Source organism: Schistocerca cancellata, unplaced genomic scaffold, assembly GCF_023864275.1.
Source record: "Schistocerca cancellata isolate TAMUIC-IGC-003103 unplaced genomic scaffold, iqSchCanc2.1 HiC_scaffold_918, whole genome shotgun sequence".
Taxonomy (NCBI): Eukaryota; Metazoa; Arthropoda; class Insecta; order Orthoptera; family Acrididae; genus Schistocerca; species Schistocerca cancellata.
Window position 1 is genome coordinate 782 of NW_026046926.1, and position 16,070 is coordinate 16,851.

At 50.1% G+C, this 16,070-nt stretch overlaps 21 non-coding genes across 21 annotated transcripts; all 21 read left to right on the top strand.

Moving 5' to 3' along the window:
* The first annotated feature begins 284 nt into the window (after positions 1 to 284).
* Positions 285 to 357, top strand: Trnaa-ugc (transfer RNA alanine (anticodon UGC)). The gene has a single exon. It is a non-coding gene; the product is annotated as a tRNA-Ala (tRNA).
* Positions 358 to 780: 423 nt separating this feature from the next.
* On the top strand, positions 781 to 853 carry Trnaa-agc (transfer RNA alanine (anticodon AGC)). The gene has a single exon. It is a non-coding gene; the product is annotated as a tRNA-Ala (tRNA).
* Positions 854 to 1,850: 997 nt separating this feature from the next.
* On the top strand, positions 1,851 to 1,923 carry Trnaa-ugc (transfer RNA alanine (anticodon UGC)). Its single transcript has one exon. It is a non-coding gene; the product is annotated as a tRNA-Ala (tRNA).
* Positions 1,924 to 2,346: 423 nt separating this feature from the next.
* Positions 2,347 to 2,419, top strand: Trnaa-agc (transfer RNA alanine (anticodon AGC)). Its single transcript has one exon. It is a non-coding gene; the product is annotated as a tRNA-Ala (tRNA).
* A 997-nt stretch (positions 2,420 to 3,416) lies between these two features.
* On the top strand, positions 3,417 to 3,489 carry Trnaa-ugc (transfer RNA alanine (anticodon UGC)). Its single transcript has one exon. It is a non-coding gene; the product is annotated as a tRNA-Ala (tRNA).
* Positions 3,490 to 3,912: 423 nt separating this feature from the next.
* On the top strand, positions 3,913 to 3,985 carry Trnaa-agc (transfer RNA alanine (anticodon AGC)). The gene has a single exon. It is a non-coding gene; the product is annotated as a tRNA-Ala (tRNA).
* Positions 3,986 to 4,983: 998 nt separating this feature from the next.
* On the top strand, positions 4,984 to 5,056 carry Trnaa-ugc (transfer RNA alanine (anticodon UGC)). The gene has a single exon. It is a non-coding gene; the product is annotated as a tRNA-Ala (tRNA).
* Positions 5,057 to 5,479: 423 nt separating this feature from the next.
* Positions 5,480 to 5,552, top strand: Trnaa-agc (transfer RNA alanine (anticodon AGC)). The gene has a single exon. It is a non-coding gene; the product is annotated as a tRNA-Ala (tRNA).
* A 997-nt stretch (positions 5,553 to 6,549) lies between these two features.
* On the top strand, positions 6,550 to 6,622 carry Trnaa-ugc (transfer RNA alanine (anticodon UGC)). Its single transcript has one exon. It is a non-coding gene; the product is annotated as a tRNA-Ala (tRNA).
* Positions 6,623 to 7,045: 423 nt separating this feature from the next.
* Trnaa-agc (transfer RNA alanine (anticodon AGC)) lies at positions 7,046 to 7,118 on the top strand. Its single transcript has one exon. It is a non-coding gene; the product is annotated as a tRNA-Ala (tRNA).
* Positions 7,119 to 8,115: 997 nt separating this feature from the next.
* On the top strand, positions 8,116 to 8,188 carry Trnaa-ugc (transfer RNA alanine (anticodon UGC)). Its single transcript has one exon. It is a non-coding gene; the product is annotated as a tRNA-Ala (tRNA).
* A 423-nt stretch (positions 8,189 to 8,611) lies between these two features.
* On the top strand, positions 8,612 to 8,684 carry Trnaa-agc (transfer RNA alanine (anticodon AGC)). The gene has a single exon. It is a non-coding gene; the product is annotated as a tRNA-Ala (tRNA).
* A 997-nt stretch (positions 8,685 to 9,681) lies between these two features.
* Trnaa-ugc (transfer RNA alanine (anticodon UGC)) lies at positions 9,682 to 9,754 on the top strand. The gene has a single exon. It is a non-coding gene; the product is annotated as a tRNA-Ala (tRNA).
* Positions 9,755 to 10,177: 423 nt separating this feature from the next.
* Trnaa-agc (transfer RNA alanine (anticodon AGC)) lies at positions 10,178 to 10,250 on the top strand. The gene has a single exon. It is a non-coding gene; the product is annotated as a tRNA-Ala (tRNA).
* A 997-nt stretch (positions 10,251 to 11,247) lies between these two features.
* Trnaa-ugc (transfer RNA alanine (anticodon UGC)) lies at positions 11,248 to 11,320 on the top strand. Its single transcript has one exon. It is a non-coding gene; the product is annotated as a tRNA-Ala (tRNA).
* A 423-nt stretch (positions 11,321 to 11,743) lies between these two features.
* On the top strand, positions 11,744 to 11,816 carry Trnaa-agc (transfer RNA alanine (anticodon AGC)). Its single transcript has one exon. It is a non-coding gene; the product is annotated as a tRNA-Ala (tRNA).
* A 997-nt stretch (positions 11,817 to 12,813) lies between these two features.
* On the top strand, positions 12,814 to 12,886 carry Trnaa-ugc (transfer RNA alanine (anticodon UGC)). Its single transcript has one exon. It is a non-coding gene; the product is annotated as a tRNA-Ala (tRNA).
* A 423-nt stretch (positions 12,887 to 13,309) lies between these two features.
* On the top strand, positions 13,310 to 13,382 carry Trnaa-agc (transfer RNA alanine (anticodon AGC)). Its single transcript has one exon. It is a non-coding gene; the product is annotated as a tRNA-Ala (tRNA).
* A 997-nt stretch (positions 13,383 to 14,379) lies between these two features.
* Positions 14,380 to 14,452, top strand: Trnaa-ugc (transfer RNA alanine (anticodon UGC)). Its single transcript has one exon. It is a non-coding gene; the product is annotated as a tRNA-Ala (tRNA).
* Positions 14,453 to 14,875: 423 nt separating this feature from the next.
* On the top strand, positions 14,876 to 14,948 carry Trnaa-agc (transfer RNA alanine (anticodon AGC)). The gene has a single exon. It is a non-coding gene; the product is annotated as a tRNA-Ala (tRNA).
* Positions 14,949 to 15,945: 997 nt separating this feature from the next.
* Trnaa-ugc (transfer RNA alanine (anticodon UGC)) lies at positions 15,946 to 16,018 on the top strand. Its single transcript has one exon. It is a non-coding gene; the product is annotated as a tRNA-Ala (tRNA).
* The last annotated feature ends 52 nt before the right edge of the window (positions 16,019 to 16,070 follow it).

Genomic DNA, 16,070 nt, shown 5'->3' on the forward strand with positions numbered 1-16,070 from the left:
CACAATGGGGCTTCAGATGTGCTTGTTACCTCAGGCGCTGTGTGATTGTCGACATGGAGTGAAAACGGAGCAATTTGTGACTGTCCTTTCAATTTAAGACGTTAAATACAGACGGAATTTGTAGTCGTAATACCAGAGCATCGAAACTACTTGGAACTCTTGTGCATATGAACGTGATCGCGCCTTTGTACACTGGTCCCTTCGCCCCTATGAACCAACCAACCATCATGTCCGCGCACATCAGAGTAGCAAAGGATGGAAAACAGCGCATCTTTGTTGCGCTTGGGGGCGTAGCTCAGTTGGTAGAGCGTTCGCTTTGCATGTGAAAGGTCCCGGGTTCAAGCCCCGGCGCCTCCATGTTTTGTGGACAGTGCATGGTAAGTGTTGGTCGCGGCGAGCCTAAAGACACGCAAGATGTTGCAAAGCCAGCCTCACAGACTCATATGATGTATACTGACGTAAGGAGAGCAAGACGTGAATGTGAGGACCGGCTGTTGTCGAGGTGTCATCGAGTGCAAATCTATCTTAGGTATAACGGCCTAACCTCAATGAAGTCTAGAGTGTGGACAACACGTTCGTCTTACTCAGAGCGGTGGCCGAACGCTATTTTCGACGTTGTGCGTGCCACTTTAATTTTGGCCAACTACGATTCGATACAGAATGCAGGAAACCTGAAAGACACCCTCACGGACACATTGAGAGTAGTGTTTGTCTGCGGAATAATGGGAGTGCAAGGGTCTGTGATATTGATATGGTTGTATGTAGCACTATCCGTCATCAGGGGGCGTAGCTCAGATGGTAGAGCGCTCGCTTAGCATGCGAGAGGTACTGGGATCGATACCCAGCGTCTCCAGAATTTTTAACACACCAACATGCGCACACTGCCATGCAAATAATTCACAGCCAGCGAATGTGTCTAGGCAGATACGAGCGAACGATTAGCAGCCACAATTGGCAAGCGTGCTGTTACGCGCAGGAAGCACCCTCCTCCCAGCCCTATACTTAATTTAGAACCAGTACAAGTCTTCCCTTAAGATTCTCAAACCTATGTCGGAAAGATCTGCCTTGCGCCGAGTTCACAAAAATCCCACTGCACATTCCCATTCTTTACGTGCAGTCGGCTGCTACTGGTGTTGCTAGTTGTGACTGCTGATGACAGATGCCGTAGCAATCAATTCATGGAGTGAGTTGTATGTTTTGCGACACTCTGTCTCTGACAAGCAAGCGGAGGTGACATAGGCGCGAACACGGGAAGTTTGCAGCTCCTCGCTGCCTGCAGAGACCGAGCAGCCACACTAGTTGGGCGGCCTAAGCCGTAGGCGAAATGTGCTCACTCGCTTGGGCGCGACGTCAAGCTCTAAATAAGGCTGTCACTAGCGTGAGCGTCGTGTAAAGTCGGAAAAGTCGTCTGCATAGGTGAGTGCAATGTTTGGGGAGCGTTTCGTAGTTTGCGCAGTGCAATGGAGACGCGGAAACTTGTTGTGGCTCAGTCTTTTGCAGTTGGACGACAAGAGTGGTACACAGTAGTAAAGTGCGAGGCAGTGAGTTGGCATCAACAGTCGAGTGCACAATGGGGCTTCAGATGTGCTTGTTACCTCAGGCGCTGTGTGATTGTCGACATGGAGTGAAAACGGAGCAATTTGTGACTGTCCTTTCAATTTAAGACGTTAAATACAGACGGAATTTGTAGTCGTAATACCAGAGCATCGAAACTACTTGGAACTCTTGTGCATATGAACGTGATCGCGCCTTTGTACACTGGTCCCTTCGCCCCTATGAACCAACCAACCATCATGTCCGCGCACATCAGAGTAGCAAAGGATGGAAAACAGCGCATCTTTGTTGCGCTTGGGGGCGTAGCTCAGTTGGTAGAGCGTTCGCTTTGCATGTGAAAGGTCCCGGGTTCAAGCCCCGGCGCCTCCATGTTTTGTGGACAGTGCATGGTAAGTGTTGGTCGCGGCGAGCCTAAAGACACGCTAGATGTTGCAAAGCCAGCCTCACAGACTCATATGATGTATACTGACGTAAGGAGAGCAAGACGTGAATGTGAGGACCGGCTGTTGTCGAGGTGTCATCGAGTGCAAATCTATCTTAGGTATAACGGCCTAACCTCAATGAAGTCTAGAGTGTGGACAACACGTTCGTCTTACTCAGAGCGGTGGCCGAACGCTATTTTCGACGTTGTGCGTGCCACTTTAATTTTGGCCAACTACGATTCGATACAGAATGCAGGAAACCTGAAAGACACCCTCACGGACACATTGAGAGTAGTGTTTGTCTGCGGAATAATGGGAGTGCAAGGGTCTGTGATATTGATATGGTTGTATGTAGCACTATCCGTCATCAGGGGGCGTAGCTCAGGTGGTAGAGCGCTCGCTTAGCATGCGAGAGGTACTGGGATCGATACCCAGCGTCTCCAGAATTTTTAACACACCAACATGCGCACACTGCCATGCAAATAATTCACAGCCAGCGAATGTGTCTAGGCAGATACGAGCGAACGATTAGCAGCCACAATTGGCAAGCGTGCTGTTACGCGCAGGAAGCACCCTCCTCCCAGCCCTATACTTAATTTAGAACCAGTACAAGTCTTCCCTTAAGATTCTCAAACCTATGTCGGAAAGATCTGCCTTGCGCCGAGTTCACAAAAATCCCACTGCACATTCCCATTCTTTACGTGCAGTCGGCTGCTACTGGTGTTGCTAGTTGTGACTGCTGATGACAGATGCCGTAGCAATCAATTCATGGAGTGAGTTGTATGTTTTGCGACACTCTGTCTCTGACAAGCAAGCGGAGGTGACATAGGCGCGAACACGGGAAGTTTGCAGCTCCTCGCTGCCTGCAGAGACCGAGCAGCCACACTAGTTGGGCGGCCTAAGCCGTAGGCGAAATGTGCTCACTCGCTTGGGCGCGACGTCAAGCTCTAAATAAGGCTGTCACTAGCGTGAGCGTCGTGTAAAGTCGGAAAAGTCGTCTGCATAGGTGAGTGCAATGTTTGGGGAGCGTTTCGTAGTTTGCGCAGTGCAATGGAGACGCGGAAACTTGTTGTGGCTCAGTCTTTTGCAGTTGGACGACAAGAGTGGTACACAGTAGTAAAGTGCGAGGCAGTGAGTTGGCATCAACAGTCGAGTGCACAATGGGGCTTCAGATGTGCTTGTTACCTCAGGCGCTGTGTGATTGTCGACATGGAGTGAAAACGGAGCAATTTGTGACTGTCCTTTCAATTTAAGACGTTAAATACAGACGGAATTTGTAGTCGTAATACCAGAGCATCGAAACTACTTGGAACTCTTGTGCATATGAACGTGATCGCGCCTTTGTACACTGGTCCCTTCGCCCCTATGAACCAACCAACCATCATGTCCGCGCACATCAGAGTAGCAAAGGATGGAAAACAGCGCATCTTTGTTGCGCTTGGGGGCGTAGCTCAGTTGGTAGAGCGTTCGCTTTGCATGTGAAAGGTCCCGGGTTCAAGCCCCGGCGCCTCCATGTTTTGTGGACAGTGCATGGTAAGTGTTGGTCGCGGCGAGCCTAAAGACACGCAAGATGTTGCAAAGCCAGCCTCACAGACTCATATGATGTATACTGACGTAAGGAGAGCAAGACGTGAATGTGAGGACCGGCTGTTGTCGAGGTGTCATCGAGTGCAAATCTATCTTAGGTATAACGGCCTAACCTCAATGAAGTCTAGAGTGTGGACAACACGTTCGTCTTACTCAGAGCGGTGGCCGAACGCTATTTTCGACGTTGTGCGTGCCACTTTAATTTTGGCCAACTACGATTCGATACAGAATGCAGGAAACCTGAAAGACACCCTCACGGACACATTGAGAGTAGTGTTTGTCTGCGGAATAATGGGAGTGCAAGGGTCTGTGATATTGATATGGTTGTATGTAGCACTATCCGTCATCAGGGGGCGTAGCTCAGATGGTAGAGCGCTCGCTTAGCATGCGAGAGGTACTGGGATCGATACCCAGCGTCTCCAGAATTTTTAACACGACCAACATGCGCACACTGCCATGCAAATAATTCACAGCCAGCGAATGTGTCTAGGCAGATACGAGCGAACGATTAGCAGCCACAATTGGCAAGCGTGCTGTTACGCGCAGGAAGCACCCTCCTCCCAGCCCTATACTTAATTTAGAACCAGTACAAGTCTTCCCTTAAGATTCTCAAACCTATGTCGGAAAGATCTGCCTTGCGCCGAGTTCACAAAAATCCCACTGCACATTCCCATTCTTTACGTGCAGTCGGCTGCTACTGGTGTTGCTAGTTGTGACTGCTGATGACAGATGCCGTAGCAATCAATTCATGGAGTGAGTTGTATGTTTTGCGACACTCTGTCTCTGACAAGCAAGCGGAGGTGACATAGGCGCGAACACGGGAAGTTTGCAGCTCCTCGCTGCCTGCAGAGACCGAGCAGCCACACTAGTTGGGCGGCCTAAGCCGTAGGCGAAATGTGCTCACTCGCTTGGGCGCGACGTCAAGCTCTAAATAAGGCTGTCACTAGCGTGAGCGTCGTGTAAAGTCGGAAAAGTCGTCTGCATAGGTGAGTGCAATGTTTGGGGAGCGTTTCGTAGTTTGCGCAGTGCAATGGAGACGCGGAAACTTGTTGTGGCTCAGTCTTTTGCAGTTGGACGACAAGAGTGGTACACAGTAGTAAAGTGCGAGGCAGTGAGTTGGCATCAACAGTCGAGTGCACAATGGGGCTTCAGATGTGCTTGTTACCTCAGGCGCTGTGTGATTGTCGACATGGAGTGAAAACGGAGCAATTTGTGACTGTCCTTTCAATTTAAGACGTTAAATACAGACGGAATTTGTAGTCGTAATACCAGAGCATCGAAACTACTTGGAACTCTTGTGCATATGAACGTGATCGCGCCTTTGTACACTGGTCCCTTCGCCCCTATGAACCAACCAACCATCATGTCCGCGCACATCAGAGTAGCAAAGGATGGAAAACAGCGCATCTTTGTTGCGCTTGGGGGCGTAGCTCAGTTGGTAGAGCGTTCGCTTTGCATGTGAAAGGTCCCGGGTTCAAGCCCCGGCGCCTCCATGTTTTGTGGACAGTGCATGGTAAGTGTTGGTCGCGGCGAGCCTAAAGACACGCTAGATGTTGCAAAGCCAGCCTCACAGACTCATATGATGTATACTGACGTAAGGAGAGCAAGACGTGAATGTGAGGACCGGCTGTTGTCGAGGTGTCATCGAGTGCAAATCTATCTTAGGTATAACGGCCTAACCTCAATGAAGTCTAGAGTGTGGACAACACGTTCGTCTTACTCAGAGCGGTGGCCGAACGCTATTTTCGACGTTGTGCGTGCCACTTTAATTTTGGCCAACTACGATTCGATACAGAATGCAGGAAACCTGAAAGACACCCTCACGGACACATTGAGAGTAGTGTTTGTCTGCGGAATAATGGGAGTGCAAGGGTCTGTGATATTGATATGGTTGTATGTAGCACTATCCGTCATCAGGGGGCGTAGCTCAGATGGTAGAGCGCTCGCTTAGCATGCGAGAGGTACTGGGATCGATACCCAGCGTCTCCAGAATTTTTAACACACCAACATGCGCACACTGCCATGCAAATAATTCACAGCCAGCGAATGTGTCTAGGCAGATACGAGCGAACGATTAGCAGCCACAATTGGCAAGCGTGCTGTTACGCGCAGGAAGCACCCTCCTCCCAGCCCTATACTTAATTTAGAACCAGTACAAGTCTTCCCTTAAGATTCTCAAACCTATGTCGGAAAGATCTGCCTTGCGCCGAGTTCACAAAAATCCCACTGCACATTCCCATTCTTTACGTGCAGTCGGCTGCTACTGGTGTTGCTAGTTGTGACTGCTGATGACAGATGCCGTAGCAATCAATTCATGGAGTGAGTTGTATGTTTTGCGACACTCTGTCTCTGACAAGCAAGCGGAGGTGACATAGGCGCGAACACGGGAAGTTTGCAGCTCCTCGCTGCCTGCAGAGACCGAGCAGCCACACTAGTTGGGCGGCCTAAGCCGTAGGCGAAATGTGCTCACTCGCTTGGGCGCGACGTCAAGCTCTAAATAAGGCTGTCACTAGCGTGAGCGTCGTGTAAAGTCGGAAAAGTCGTCTGCATAGGTGAGTGCAATGTTTGGGGAGCGTTTCGTAGTTTGCGCAGTGCAATGGAGACGCGGAAACTTGTTGTGGCTCAGTCTTTTGCAGTTGGACGACAAGAGTGGTACACAGTAGTAAAGTGCGAGGCAGTGAGTTGGCATCAACAGTCGAGTGCACAATGGGGCTTCAGATGTGCTTGTTACCTCAGGCGCTGTGTGATTGTCGACATGGAGTGAAAACGGAGCAATTTGTGACTGTCCTTTCAATTTAAGACGTTAAATACAGACGGAATTTGTAGTCGTAATACCAGAGCATCGAAACTACTTGGAACTCTTGTGCATATGAACGTGATCGCGCCTTTGTACACTGGTCCCTTCGCCCCTATGAACCAACCAACCATCATGTCCGCGCACATCAGAGTAGCAAAGGATGGAAAACAGCGCATCTTTGTTGCGCTTGGGGGCGTAGCTCAGTTGGTAGAGCGTTCGCTTTGCATGTGAAAGGTCCCGGGTTCAAGCCCCGGCGCCTCCATGTTTTGTGGACAGTGCATGGTAAGTGTTGGTCGCGGCGAGCCTAAAGACACGCAAGATGTTGCAAAGCCAGCCTCACAGACTCATATGATGTATACTGACGTAAGGAGAGCAAGACGTGAATGTGAGGACCGGCTGTTGTCGAGGTGTCATCGAGTGCAAATCTATCTTAGGTATAACGGCCTAACCTCAATGAAGTCTAGAGTGTGGACAACACGTTCGTCTTACTCAGAGCGGTGGCCGAACGCTATTTTCGACGTTGTGCGTGCCACTTTAATTTTGGCCAACTACGATTCGATACAGAATGCAGGAAACCTGAAAGACACCCTCACGGACACATTGAGAGTAGTGTTTGTCTGCGGAATAATGGGAGTGCAAGGGTCTGTGATATTGATATGGTTGTATGTAGCACTATCCGTCATCAGGGGGCGTAGCTCAGATGGTAGAGCGCTCGCTTAGCATGCGAGAGGTACTGGGATCGATACCCAGCGTCTCCAGAATTTTTAACACACCAACATGCGCACACTGCCATGCAAATAATTCACAGCCAGCGAATGTGTCTAGGCAGATACGAGCGAACGATTAGCAGCCACAATTGGCAAGCGTGCTGTTACGCGCAGGAAGCACCCTCCTCCCAGCCCTATACTTAATTTAGAACCAGTACAAGTCTTCCCTTAAGATTCTCAAACCTATGTCGGAAAGATCTGCCTTGCGCCGAGTTCACAAAAATCCCACTGCACATTCCCATTCTTTACGTGCAGTCGGCTGCTACTGGTGTTGCTAGTTGTGACTGCTGATGACAGATGCCGTAGCAATCAATTCATGGAGTGAGTTGTATGTTTTGCGACACTCTGTCTCTGACAAGCAAGCGGAGGTGACATAGGCGCGAACACGGGAAGTTTGCAGCTCCTCGCTGCCTGCAGAGACCGAGCAGCCACACTAGTTGGGCGGCCTAAGCCGTAGGCGAAATGTGCTCACTCGCTTGGGCGCGACGTCAAGCTCTAAATAAGGCTGTCACTAGCGTGAGCGTCGTGTAAAGTCGGAAAAGTCGTCTGCATAGGTGAGTGCAATGTTTGGGGAGCGTTTCGTAGTTTGCGCAGTGCAATGGAGACGCGGAAACTTGTTGTGGCTCAGTCTTTTGCAGTTGGACGACAAGAGTGGTACACAGTAGTAAAGTGCGAGGCAGTGAGTTGGCATCAACAGTCGAGTGCACAATGGGGCTTCAGATGTGCTTGTTACCTCAGGCGCTGTGTGATTGTCGACATGGAGTGAAAACGGAGCAATTTGTGACTGTCCTTTCAATTTAAGACGTTAAATACAGACGGAATTTGTAGTCGTAATACCAGAGCATCGAAACTACTTGGAACTCTTGTGCATATGAACGTGATCGCGCCTTTGTACACTGGTCCCTTCGCCCCTATGAACCAACCAACCATCATGTCCGCGCACATCAGAGTAGCAAAGGATGGAAAACAGCGCATCTTTGTTGCGCTTGGGGGCGTAGCTCAGTTGGTAGAGCGTTCGCTTTGCATGTGAAAGGTCCCGGGTTCAAGCCCCGGCGCCTCCATGTTTTGTGGACAGTGCATGGTAAGTGTTGGTCGCGGCGAGCCTAAAGACACGCAAGATGTTGCAAAGCCAGCCTCACAGACTCATATGATGTATACTGACGTAAGGAGAGCAAGACGTGAATGTGAGGACCGGCTGTTGTCGAGGTGTCATCGAGTGCAAATCTATCTTAGGTATAACGGCCTAACCTCAATGAAGTCTAGAGTGTGGACAACACGTTCGTCTTACTCAGAGCGGTGGCCGAACGCTATTTTCGACGTTGTGCGTGCCACTTTAATTTTGGCCAACTACGATTCGATACAGAATGCAGGAAACCTGAAAGACACCCTCACGGACACATTGAGAGTAGTGTTTGTCTGCGGAATAATGGGAGTGCAAGGGTCTGTGATATTGATATGGTTGTATGTAGCACTATCCGTCATCAGGGGGCGTAGCTCAGATGGTAGAGCGCTCGCTTAGCATGCGAGAGGTACTGGGATCGATACCCAGCGTCTCCAGAATTTTTAACACACCAACATGCGCACACTGCCATGCAAATAATTCACAGCCAGCGAATGTGTCTAGGCAGATACGAGCGAACGATTAGCAGCCACAATTGGCAAGCGTGCTGTTACGCGCAGGAAGCACCCTCCTCCCAGCCCTATACTTAATTTAGAACCAGTACAAGTCTTCCCTTAAGATTCTCAAACCTATGTCGGAAAGATCTGCCTTGCGCCGAGTTCACAAAAATCCCACTGCACATTCCCATTCTTTACGTGCAGTCGGCTGCTACTGGTGTTGCTAGTTGTGACTGCTGATGACAGATGCCGTAGCAATCAATTCATGGAGTGAGTTGTATGTTTTGCGACACTCTGTCTCTGACAAGCAAGCGGAGGTGACATAGGCGCGAACACGGGAAGTTTGCAGCTCCTCGCTGCCTGCAGAGACCGAGCAGCCACACTAGTTGGGCGGCCTAAGCCGTAGGCGAAATGTGCTCACTCGCTTGGGCGCGACGTCAAGCTCTAAATAAGGCTGTCACTAGCGTGAGCGTCGTGTAAAGTCGGAAAAGTCGTCTGCATAGGTGAGTGCAATGTTTGGGGAGCGTTTCGTAGTTTGCGCAGTGCAATGGAGACGCGGAAACTTGTTGTGGCTCAGTCTTTTGCAGTTGGACGACAAGAGTGGTACACAGTAGTAAAGTGCGAGGCAGTGAGTTGGCATCAACAGTCGAGTGCACAATGGGGCTTCAGATGTGCTTGTTACCTCAGGCGCTGTGTGATTGTCGACATGGAGTGAAAACGGAGCAATTTGTGACTGTCCTTTCAATTTAAGACGTTAAATACAGACGGAATTTGTAGTCGTAATACCAGAGCATCGAAACTACTTGGAACTCTTGTGCATATGAACGTGATCGCGCCTTTGTACACTGGTCCCTTCGCCCCTATGAACCAACCAACCATCATGTCCGCGCACATCAGAGTAGCAAAGGATGGAAAACAGCGCATCTTTGTTGCGCTTGGGGGCGTAGCTCAGTTGGTAGAGCGTTCGCTTTGCATGTGAAAGGTCCCGGGTTCAAGCCCCGGCGCCTCCATGTTTTGTGGACAGTGCATGGTAAGTGTTGGTCGCGGCGAGCCTAAAGACACGCAAGATGTTGCAAAGCCAGCCTCACAGACTCATATGATGTATACTGACGTAAGGAGAGCAAGACGTGAATGTGAGGACCGGCTGTTGTCGAGGTGTCATCGAGTGCAAATCTATCTTAGGTATAACGGCCTAACCTCAATGAAGTCTAGAGTGTGGACAACACGTTCGTCTTACTCAGAGCGGTGGCCGAACGCTATTTTCGACGTTGTGCGTGCCACTTTAATTTTGGCCAACTACGATTCGATACAGAATGCAGGAAACCTGAAAGACACCCTCACGGACACATTGAGAGTAGTGTTTGTCTGCGGAATAATGGGAGTGCAAGGGTCTGTGATATTGATATGGTTGTATGTAGCACTATCCGTCATCAGGGGGCGTAGCTCAGATGGTAGAGCGCTCGCTTAGCATGCGAGAGGTACTGGGATCGATACCCAGCGTCTCCAGAATTTTTAACACACCAACATGCGCACACTGCCATGCAAATAATTCACAGCCAGCGAATGTGTCTAGGCAGATACGAGCGAACGATTAGCAGCCACAATTGGCAAGCGTGCTGTTACGCGCAGGAAGCACCCTCCTCCCAGCCCTATACTTAATTTAGAACCAGTACAAGTCTTCCCTTAAGATTCTCAAACCTATGTCGGAAAGATCTGCCTTGCGCCGAGTTCACAAAAATCCCACTGCACATTCCCATTCTTTACGTGCAGTCGGCTGCTACTGGTGTTGCTAGTTGTGACTGCTGATGACAGATGCCGTAGCAATCAATTCATGGAGTGAGTTGTATGTTTTGCGACACTCTGTCTCTGACAAGCAAGCGGAGGTGACATAGGCGCGAACACGGGAAGTTTGCAGCTCCTCGCTGCCTGCAGAGACCGAGCAGCCACACTAGTTGGGCGGCCTAAGCCGTAGGCGAAATGTGCTCACTCGCTTGGGCGCGACGTCAAGCTCTAAATAAGGCTGTCACTAGCGTGAGCGTCGTGTAAAGTCGGAAAAGTCGTCTGCATAGGTGAGTGCAATGTTTGGGGAGCGTTTCGTAGTTTGCGCAGTGCAATGGAGACGCGGAAACTTGTTGTGGCTCAGTCTTTTGCAGTTGGACGACAAGAGTGGTACACAGTAGTAAAGTGCGAGGCAGTGAGTTGGCATCAACAGTCGAGTGCACAATGGGGCTTCAGATGTGCTTGTTACCTCAGGCGCTGTGTGATTGTCGACATGGAGTGAAAACGGAGCAATTTGTGACTGTCCTTTCAATTTAAGACGTTAAATACAGACGGAATTTGTAGTCGTAATACCAGAGCATCGAAACTACTTGGAACTCTTGTGCATATGAACGTGATCGCGCCTTTGTACACTGGTCCCTTCGCCCCTATGAACCAACCAACCATCATGTCCGCGCACATCAGAGTAGCAAAGGATGGAAAACAGCGCATCTTTGTTGCGCTTGGGGGCGTAGCTCAGTTGGTAGAGCGTTCGCTTTGCATGTGAAAGGTCCCGGGTTCAAGCCCCGGCGCCTCCATGTTTTGTGGACAGTGCATGGTAAGTGTTGGTCGCGGCGAGCCTAAAGACACGCAAGATGTTGCAAAGCCAGCCTCACAGACTCATATGATGTATACTGACGTAAGGAGAGCAAGACGTGAATGTGAGGACCGGCTGTTGTCGAGGTGTCATCGAGTGCAAATCTATCTTAGGTATAACGGCCTAACCTCAATGAAGTCTAGAGTGTGGACAACACGTTCGTCTTACTCAGAGCGGTGGCCGAACGCTATTTTCGACGTTGTGCGTGCCACTTTAATTTTGGCCAACTACGATTCGATACAGAATGCAGGAAACCTGAAAGACACCCTCACGGACACATTGAGAGTAGTGTTTGTCTGCGGAATAATGGGAGTGCAAGGGTCTGTGATATTGATATGGTTGTATGTAGCACTATCCGTCATCAGGGGGCGTAGCTCAGATGGTAGAGCGCTCGCTTAGCATGCGAGAGGTACTGGGATCGATACCCAGCGTCTCCAGAATTTTTAACACACCAACATGCGCACACTGCCATGCAAATAATTCACAGCCAGCGAATGTGTCTAGGCAGATACGAGCGAACGATTAGCAGCCACAATTGGCAAGCGTGCTGTTACGCGCAGGAAGCACCCTCCTCCCAGCCCTATACTTAATTTAGAACCAGTACAAGTCTTCCCTTAAGATTCTCAAACCTATGTCGGAAAGATCTGCCTTGCGCCGAGTTCACAAAAATCCCACTGCACATTCCCATTCTTTACGTGCAGTCGGCTGCTACTGGTGTTGCTAGTTGTGACTGCTGATGACAGATGCCGTAGCAATCAATTCATGGAGTGAGTTGTATGTTTTGCGACACTCTGTCTCTGACAAGCAAGCGGAGGTGACATAGGCGCGAACACGGGAAGTTTGCAGCTCCTCGCTGCCTGCAGAGACCGAGCAGCCACACTAGTTGGGCGGCCTAAGCCGTAGGCGAAATGTGCTCACTCGCTTGGGCGCGACGTCAAGCTCTAAATAAGGCTGTCACTAGCGTGAGCGTCGTGTAAAGTCGGAAAAGTCGTCTGCATAGGTGAGTGCAATGTTTGGGGAGCGTTTCGTAGTTTGCGCAGTGCAATGGAGACGCGGAAACTTGTTGTGGCTCAGTCTTTTGCAGTTGGACGACAAGAGTGGTACACAGTAGTAAAGTGCGAGGCAGTGAGTTGGCATCAACAGTCGAGTGCACAATGGGGCTTCAGATGTGCTTGTTACCTCAGGCGCTGTGTGATTGTCGACATGGAGTGAAAACGGAGCAATTTGTGACTGTCCTTTCAATTTAAGACGTTAAATACAGACGGAATTTGTAGTCGTAATACCAGAGCATCGAAACTACTTGGAACTCTTGTGCATATGAACGTGATCGCGCCTTTGTACACTGGTCCCTTCGCCCCTATGAACCAACCAACCATCATGTCCGCGCACATCAGAGTAGCAAAGGATGGAAAACAGCGCATCTTTGTTGCGCTTGGGGGCGTAGCTCAGTTGGTAGAGCGTTCGCTTTGCATGTGAAAGGTCCCGGGTTCAAGCCCCGGCGCCTCCATGTTTTGTGGACAGTGCATGGTAAGTGTTGGTCGCGGCGAGCCTAAAGACACGCTAGATGTTGCAAAGCCAGCCTCACAGACTCATATGATGTATACTGACGTAAGGAGAGCAAGACGTGAATGTGAGGACCGGCTGTTGTCGAGGTGTCATCGAGTGCAAATCTATCTTAGGTATAACGGCCTAACCTCAATGAAGTCTAGAGTGTGGACAACACGTTCGTCTTACTCAGAGCGGTGGCCGAACGCTATTTTCGACGTTGTGCGTGCCACTTTAATTTTGGCCAACTACGATTCGATACAGAATGCAGGAAACCTGAAAGACACCCTCACGGACACATTGAGAGTAGTGTTTGTCTGCGGAATAATGGGAGTGCAAGGGTCTGTGATATTGATATGGTTGTATGTAGCACTATCCGTCATCAGGGGGCGTAGCTCAGATGGTAGAGCGCTCGCTTAGCATGCGAGAGGTACTGGGATCGATACCCAGCGTCTCCAGAATTTTTAACACACCAACATGCGCACACTGCCATGCAAATAATTCACAGCCAGCGAATGTGTCTAGGCAGATACGAGCGAACGATTAGCAGCCACAATTGGCAAGCGTGCTGTTACGCGCAGGAAGCACCCTCCTCCCAGCCCTATACTTAATTTAGAACCAGTACAAGTCTTCCCTTAAGATTCTCAAACCTATGTCGGAAAGATCTGCCTTGCGCCGAGTTCACAAAAATCCCACTGCACATTCCCATTCTTTACGTGCAGTCGGCTGCTACTGGTGTTGCTAGTTGTGACTGCTGATGACAGATGCCGTAGCAATCAATTCATGGAGTGAGTTGTATGTTTTGCGACACTCTGTCTCTGACAAGCAAGCGGAGGTGACATAGGCGCGAACACGGGAAGTTTGCAGCTCCTCGCTGCCTGCAGAGACCGAGCAGCCACACTAGTTGGGCGGCCTAAGCCGTAGGCGAAATGTGCTCACTCGCTTGGGCGCGACGTCAAGCTCTAAATAAGGCTGTCACTAGCGTGAGCGTCGTGTAAAGTCGGAAAAGTCGTCTGCATAGGTGAGTGCAATGTTTGGGGAGCGTTTCGTAGTTTGCGCAGTGCAATGGAGACGCGGAAACTTGTTGTGGCTCAGTCTTTTGCAGTTGGACGACAAGAGTGGTACACAGTAGTAAAGTGCGAGGCAGTGAGTTGGCATCAACAGTCGAGTGCACAATGGGGCTTCAGATGTGCTTGTTACCTCAGGCGCTGTGTGATTGTCGACATGGAGTGAAAACGGAGCAATTTGTGACTGTCCTTTCAATTTAAGACGTTAAATACAGACGGAATTTGTAGTCGTAATACCAGAGCATCGAAACTACTTGGAACTCTTGTGCATATGAACGTGATCGCGCCTTTGTACACTGGTCCCTTCGCCCCTATGAACCAACCAACCATCATGTCCGCGCACATCAGAGTAGCAAAGGATGGAAAACAGCGCATCTTTGTTGCGCTTGGGGGCGTAGCTCAGTTGGTAGAGCGTTCGCTTTGCATGTGAAAGGTCCCGGGTTCAAGCCCCGGCGCCTCCATGTTTTGTGGACAGTGCATGGTAAGTGTTGGTCGCGGCGAGCCTAAAGACACGCAAGATGTTGCAAAGCCAGCCTCACAGACTCATATGATGTATACTGACGTAAGGAGAGCAAGACGTGAATGTGAGGACCGGCTGTTGTCGAGGTGTCATCGAGTGCAAATCTATCTTAGGTATAACGGCCTAACCTCAATGAAGTCTAGAGTGTGGACAACACGTTCGTCTTACTCAGAGCGGTGGCCGAACGCTATTTTCGACGTTGTGCGTGCCACTTTAATTTTGGCCAACTACGATTCGATACAGAATGCAGGAAACCTGAAAGACACCCTCACGGACACATTGAGAGTAGTGTTTGTCTGCGGAATAATGGGAGTGCAAGGGTCTGTGATATTGATATGGTTGTATGTAGCACTATCCGTCATCAGGGGGCGTAGCTCAGATGGTAGAGCGCTCGCTTAGCATGCGAGAGGTACTGGGATCGATACCCAGCGTCTCCAGAATTTTTAACACACCAACATGCGCACACTGCCATGCAAATAATTCACAGCCAGCGAATGTGTCTAGGCAGATACGAGCGAACGATTAGCAGCCACAATTGGCAAGCGTGCTGTTACGCGCAGGAAGCACCCTCCTCCCAGCCCTATACTTAATTTAGAACCAGTACAAGTCTTCCCTTAAGATTCTCAAACCTATGTCGGAAAGATCTGCCTTGCGCCGAGTTCACAAAAATCCCACTGCACATTCCCATTCTTTACGTGCAGTCGGCTGCTACTGGTGTTGCTAGTTGTGACTGCTGATGACAGATGCCGTAGCAATCAATTCATGGAGTGAGTTGTATGTTTTGCGACACTCTGTCTCTGACAAGCAAGCGGAGGTGACATAGGCGCGAACACGGGAAGTTTGCAGCTCCTCGCTGCCTGCAGAGACCGAGCAGCCACACTAGTTGGGCGGCCTAAGCCGTAGGCGAAATGTGCTCACTCGCTTGGGCGCGACGTCAAGCTCTAAATAAGGCTGTCACTAGCGTGAGCGTCGTGTAAAGTCGGAAAAGTCGTCTGCATAGGTGAGTGCAATGTTTGGGGAGCGTTTCGTAGTTTGCGCAGTGCAATGGAGACGCGGAAACTTGTTGTGGCTCAGTCTTTTGCAGTTGGACGACAAGAGTGGTACACAGTAGTAAAGTGCGAGGCAGTGAGTTGGCATCAACAGTCGAGTGCACAATGGGGCTTCAGATGTGCTTGTTACCTCAGGCGCTGTGTGATTGTCGACATGGAGTGAAAACGGAGCAATTTGTGACTGTCCTTTCAATTTAAGACGTTAAATACAGACGGAATTTGTAGTCGTAATACCAGAGCATCGAAACTACTTGGAACTCTTGTGCATATGAACGTGATCGCGCCTTTGTACACTGGTCCCTTCGCCCCTATGAACCAACCAACCATCATGTCCGCGCACATCAGAGTAGCAAAGGATGGAAAACAGCGCATCTTTGTTGCGCTTGGGGGCGTAGCTCAGTTGGTAGAGCGTTCGCTTTGCATGTGAAAGGTCCCGGGTTCAAGCCCCGGCGCCTCCATGTTTTGTGGACAGTGCATGGTAAGTGTTGGTCGCGGCGAGCCTAAAGACAC